The sequence below is a fragment of the Ovis aries genome, chromosome 17 (assembly GCF_016772045.2).
Source record: "Ovis aries strain OAR_USU_Benz2616 breed Rambouillet chromosome 17, ARS-UI_Ramb_v3.0, whole genome shotgun sequence".
NCBI classification, from domain to species: domain Eukaryota; kingdom Metazoa; phylum Chordata; class Mammalia; order Artiodactyla; family Bovidae; genus Ovis; species Ovis aries.
The window spans coordinates 44,458,327-44,464,417 of record NC_056070.1 but is presented as its reverse complement, the minus strand read 5'-3'; positions in this window follow the sequence as shown (position 1 = coordinate 44,464,417).

Genomic DNA, 6,091 nt, shown 5'->3' with positions numbered 1-6,091 from the left:
CCAAGTACCATTCTAGTTGCCATACACAGTCCTTGCTGTCACGGGGCTTATATCCTATTGCAGGGCCAGAAAACAAGCACAGAAGAACTGTGCTTATAGGACAGGAAGAACTGAGTTGAGAAGAGAAAAGGGCAGGGTGAAGAGAAAGGTGGAGCTGCATGTTGCTATTTTAGATAGCAGTTTAGGGAGGCCCCCTAAGCTGAGTTGCTCAAAAAACATGCAGAAAGTAAGAAAAAAGTTCATGAGGGTAATTGTGGGACAGCAAAGAGAACCATGTGCTTGGGATTTTTGCTTCTTAACTTTATTTTTAATTAAAAAATTGAAATGTACCTAATTTACAATGTGTTAGTTTTAGGTATACACCAAAGTGATTCAGTTATACATAGATATATTAATATATTCTTTTCAGATTCTTTTCCATTATAGCTTATTACAAGATATTCAATATAGTTCCCTTTGCTATGCACAGGTCCTTGTTGTTTATCTATTTTACGTATATTCACTGGTGTGTATATGGTTTTCTTTTCCTTTGGTGCTCAATCGTGTCCGACTCTTTGCGACTCCATGGACTGTAGCCCCCCAAGCTTCTCTGTCCTTGTCCATGTCCAAGAATACTAGAGTGGGTTGCCATTTCCTTCTCGAGTGTGTATGTTTTTTTGTGTTACGTATTTACTTGGTTGCGCCAGATCTTAGTTACAACATGTGGAATCTTTGATCTTTCATGAGGCTTGCGGAATGTAGTTCCTTGACCAGGGATCAAACCCAGCCCCCTGCATTGGGAGCATGTAGTCTTAGCCACTTGGCCACCAGGGAAGCCCCTGGTGTATATATGTTGATCCCAAACTTCAAAAGTTTCCTTGAGGAAGTCACACTTGAGTTGACCTTGGGTGATATGAAGGCAGGCGTGTGCAGGTCTATGGAGGAGTTTTACAAGGAAAGGAGTGGGAGGGGTCTGAGATGATGCAGAGAGGGCACAACACACAGGGTCTGTTGGTGTGGTGGGGCCGCTGGCAGGTTTCAGGCAAGGGGTGACATCATCTGCCTGGTGCTGGAAGAAATGGCTCAGGTGCCATGTGGACTTGGGTTGTGGGCAGCTTGAGACTGGCAGCCCTTATGACCAGGGCAGAGGCTCAGCCACACCCTGCCAATGAGTCAACTAGCTAAGGCATCCACTGGGGCTCAAGGCAGAGAGAATTCTTCACCTCTTCCTACAGTGCTTCAGAAAACACTGGCTTCTTCCTAAAGACTAAAAACTAAAGGAGAAGAGGGTGAGGGTGTGTCTTAGCTTCCTGTGGCCACTGTAACAAGCTGCACAAATTTAGTGGCTTCAAACAACACAGTTTCCTTTTCTCATGCTTCTGGAGGTCAGATATCCAAAATCCAGGTGTCTCCAGGCCATGTTTCTTCTCCAGGCTCTCGGAGGAGCTGTTTCTTTTGCCTTTTCCAGTTTCTAGTGCATCTCTTGGCTCGTGGCTCCTTCCTCCAACTTCTAAGACATCATTTCAGCCTCTGGTACTCTCACATCTTTTTCTGCCTGACCTTCTTGCCCCCCATTTATTGGGACCCTTGCAATTTCACTGAGGACCCACTGAACAGTCCAGGATGGTTTTACCTCCTCCAAATCCCTTTTGCTAGATAAGGTGACATTCACAGGTTCCAGGGGTCAGGACACGGACTTCTTTGGGGACAAGGGCAGAGAGCATTATTCAGCCTGCCACAGGATGTTAATAGTATATAAAGTGTTGTTGTTTAGTTGCTAAGTTATGTCTGACTCTTTTGCGACCTCATGGGCTATAGCCTGCCACGCTTCTCTGTCCATGGACTTTCTTAGGCAAGAATACTGCGGTGGGTTGCCATTTCTTTCTCCAGGGGATCTTCCAGACCCAGGGGTAGAACCCGCATCTCCTGCATTGGCAGGTGGCCTTTTTTTTTTTTTTTTTTTTTAACCACTGAGCCACTAAGGAAGCCTTTAGTTCAGTTCAATTCAGTTCAGTTCAGTCACTCAGTCGTGTCCGACTCTGCGAACCCATGAATTGCAGCACGCCAGGCCTCCCTGTCCATCACCAACTCCCGGAGTTCACTCAAACTCACGTCCATCGAGTCAATGATGCCATCCAGCCATCTTATCCTCTGTCGTCCCCTTCTCCTCCTGCCCTCAATCCCTCCCTTATATAAGTGTTAATCGCTCAGTCATGTCCGACTCTTTGCCACCCCACGGACAGTAGCCTGTGAGTCTTCTCTGTCTATGAAATTCTCAAGGCAAGAATACTGGAGTGGGTTGCCATTTCCTTCTCCAGGTTATCTTCCTGACCCAAGGACTGAACCCAGGTCTTCCACATTGTATGCAGATTCTTTATAGGATGTGGGGTTTGCAAAAAAAAAAAAAAAAAACCATCTGATTTTATAAAACCCTGTGGTGCTTGATGTCTGAGGACAAAGTGTTGTGACCTGGACTGTGTCCCTTCCCAAATTCACGTGTTGAAGCCCTGACCCAGAGGACCTCAGAATGTGACTATGTGTGGAAATAGGGCCTTTAAGTGGTGATTGAGGGAAAACAAGGCCGTATGCGTGGACCCCAACCCAGTGGACTGGTGTCCTTCTAAGAGGAGGAGATAAGGACACAGGCACACAGGGACGACCATGTGAGGGCATGGGGCGGAGACAGCTGTCTGCATGCCAAGGAGAGAGGCCTCAGTGGGAACCAGCCCTGTGATACCTTATCTCCAGAACTGCAGGACTGTAAATGTCTGTTGCTTCAGCCTCCTCACCTGTGGTGAGTGTTACGCAGGCCCCAGGACCAGCACACAGAACTGCTACTGAGAACAACCCCCCTCACAGCACAGCATGCTGCTGCTACTGCTGCTAAATCACTTCAGTCGTGTCCGACTCTGTGCGACCCCATAGACGGCAGCCCACCAGGCTCCCCTGTCCCTGGGATTCTCCAGGCAAGAACACTGGAGTGGGTTGCCATTTCCTTCTCCAATGCATGAAAGTGAAAAGTGAAAGTGAAGTCGTTCAGTCGTGTCTGACTTTTAGTGACCTCACGGACTGCAGCCTACCAGGCTCCTCTGCCCATGGGATTTTCCAGGCAAGAGTACTGGAGTGGGTTGCCATTGCCTTCTCTGACAGCACAGCATATGGCCATGTAACCCCTGGTCCCGTCAGCGCAAAACTGGCTTCCCACACCCATCACACCAGTCTGCTCCATGTAGGCATGGGAGCACCAAAGATAAGGGTGTGTTCCAGGCTCACTGTCTTCAAAAGGAAACACACAGAAAACAGAACAAGAGGATTCATTAGACTCGACAGAGACGAGGGAAAGAGCCATCACCCGTGCCTCGGGGAAGAGCCCCAGCAGAGGGATGTCTCAGCAGGGTCTTTGCAAGGACCAGTCAGCCAGGGATTATCAGACATTTCTGCCAGTGAGCAAGCCGGGTGGGGCCTTGTTCTGGGATTCTGAAGGGGAGATAAATAGTAAGGAAATGCTTCCTTTCAAATGATTGGTCAGCACCAGGAAGAAACTGAACAGGCTGGTGCTAGAACGCTGGTTGGGAGGCTCCCTCCAGGAGCGGGTCTGAGGTGAGCCCAGAGTGAGGCAGAGGCCTGGACACCACTGCAGAAGCGGGCGAGGGCCCAGCTTTGAGTGGAGCTTCGGAAGGTCCCGAGGTGTGGTGGGTGGATAGGGAGGGTTGCTCAGGGAGGGGCGGGGGCCACCCAGTGCTGGGCCTTCATGGGCCATGGCAGTGCCATTCGTTTCTAAGTAACAAGCTGACCCAAAATGCAGTGGCTTCAAACAGCTGTTTATTCATGATTATACTGGTTGGGGGCAATGGTATGCTGGTAAGTGTTTAATAACCTCCTCTCCAGAAAAAGAAAAAAAAAAATGACCCTAGTTGCAGCATTTACCAGTTTCCATGTTGTGAATACTCATAGTGTGGCAAGTGTCAAGCTGCCAAAGGTGAGGGCCACAGACCAAACCAAAGGCAGCACTGCAGAGAACCTATAGGTCCAGACAGGTAGACGCCGATGGGAGCAAACTTCATCAAGAAGGGCTGAGTCCTGAGTGCTTATTACCTTTGTTTAATTATAATTTTGGGGTTCCAAGATTATACGATTTTGCGACAGTTGTATTTAAGTTACTGGTTGGAGTCATTCCTGAGATGGTGACACTTGTTCCCTGGTTGCTGGCTGGGTGGCTCATCTGCAGGTCAAGACTTTCAGCCGGTGGATCCGTGGGGCTGGGCCTCCTTCCAGGTTTTCTGGGGCCTGGGGTGGCAGCTGAGAGTGGGAGGGAATGTGCACAGCTCATCTCTGTTGCGTTTGTTTTGCTCACATCCCGAGGGACAGGATGGAAAGGATATCCACTTGAGACAGAGAAATGAACCAGCAGGTGGCACAGCTGAGCGAGCGCTGAGCGGCTTGGTTGGGAGGCTGGACAATCACCAGCATGGCCTTGGCCTCGAGCCTCAATACCCCTCACAGTGAGTTCTGCATGGATTCATCTCACAGAGGGGCCAGGAAGCGGTGGGAATGAGGAGACAGAGCCATGGAGGCCAGACTGGGTGACACCCCAGTGACCCGAGGACCTTTGACTTACTTCTGCTGGAACTACAAATGCCATCCCAGGCTGGCGCTTTCAGGGAGAGTAGCTGAGACCCAGTGGCACATTCCCATTAGGGTCAGGCCTGGGAGAGCAGGCCTGAAATGAGGATGGGCTCAGCTCTGGTGGGCTGTCTGGCCCACAGCGGCCAGTCTGCTTTCTCGACGGTGACTCTGGAGCCTGCCTTCCCCAGCCCCACCTGCTTACCGAGTGCTAGTAGCCGGAAGGTGGTGGAAAGCTCAGGTCTGCCAGGTCATCAGCTTTAGGGTCAGGGATAGCCTTCTAATTGAACTGATGGAGAAATCACCAGTTCACCTGTATTTGCTAGGAGGGAACCTGAGGTCTGGGAAGCTGCCACCATACACAGGAGGAGAAGGATCCCGCATCCAGCCACCCTAGGCTTTCTAAACCCAATCCATCCCTCCTTTCTCTTCCTTCCTCCAGAGCACAGGTCATTTGTCTGGTGCTCTCTGCAGCAGCAATCCTGATTCAGAACCTGAGCTTCGTTGGGTCTTTGCTGCTGCGTGACAGCTGGTTTTGCTGCAGGGCCTCCACTGGTAGAGGTCTGGCTACTCCACTCTCTCTGGGGCAAGATCCACCAACGTCACGCTGGGACTCTCAGACCTGGGCCTGTGATCCCAATAACTGTTGTTTAGCTGAAAAGTCATGTCCAATTCTTTGTGACCCCATGGACTGTAGCCCATCAGGGTCCTCTCTACATAGCATTCTCCAGGCAAGAATACTGGAGACAGTTGCTAGTTCTCTCTCCTGGGGATCTTCCTAAGCCAGACATCGAACCCATGTCTCATGCACTGGCAGGTGAATTCTTCACCACTGAACTGCCAGGGAAGCCCCCAATCCTGTTAGCTATGCAGTATTAAGATGACCTGCTGGGTTCCTGGTCACTGGCCCAAAGAGGAATCCATTTGGTCATCTGGGGGCCAGGACCCAGGCCAGAAAGGGCTGGTGTGCAGCCCTAGGAGGCCCAGCAGATGGGCAGTGTGGGCAGGGCCAGCCCTTCTGACATGGGCACCAGGAGCCCAAGAGGGACTTGGGTAGCGAGGCTGTGAGAGTACATGAGTTGGGCCCAAGGACACAGGAGTCACTCAGTGCCAGCCAAACCACCAGGATAGGAGCACACAGCAGGCTCCAACCCACTGTGGGCTGGATGCCAGGGGTGGGGTGGTGGTGGTCAGGGAGGGTATCAAGGAACAGGAAGTACAGAAAGTCATAAAAAACACTGCATGGTGCCCACCCTATAAAAGAGCTGGTCAGCAAGCCTGGGTCCTGCGGCTCCTCTTCAGGTTAGGGCTGACAAGGTCTGTTCTGACCCTGTGTGCTCATCAGAAACAGGGAATCTGAGTTCCACTGGAGTTGGCCTGCACCATGGACCAGCTGTCCGAGGTGGTGTGGGCCCTTCCCTTCACCTACGCATCCAGTGTAGTCCAGGGAAGGCTGCATGTTTAGGCCTCAGCCAAAAAAGCTGCTACA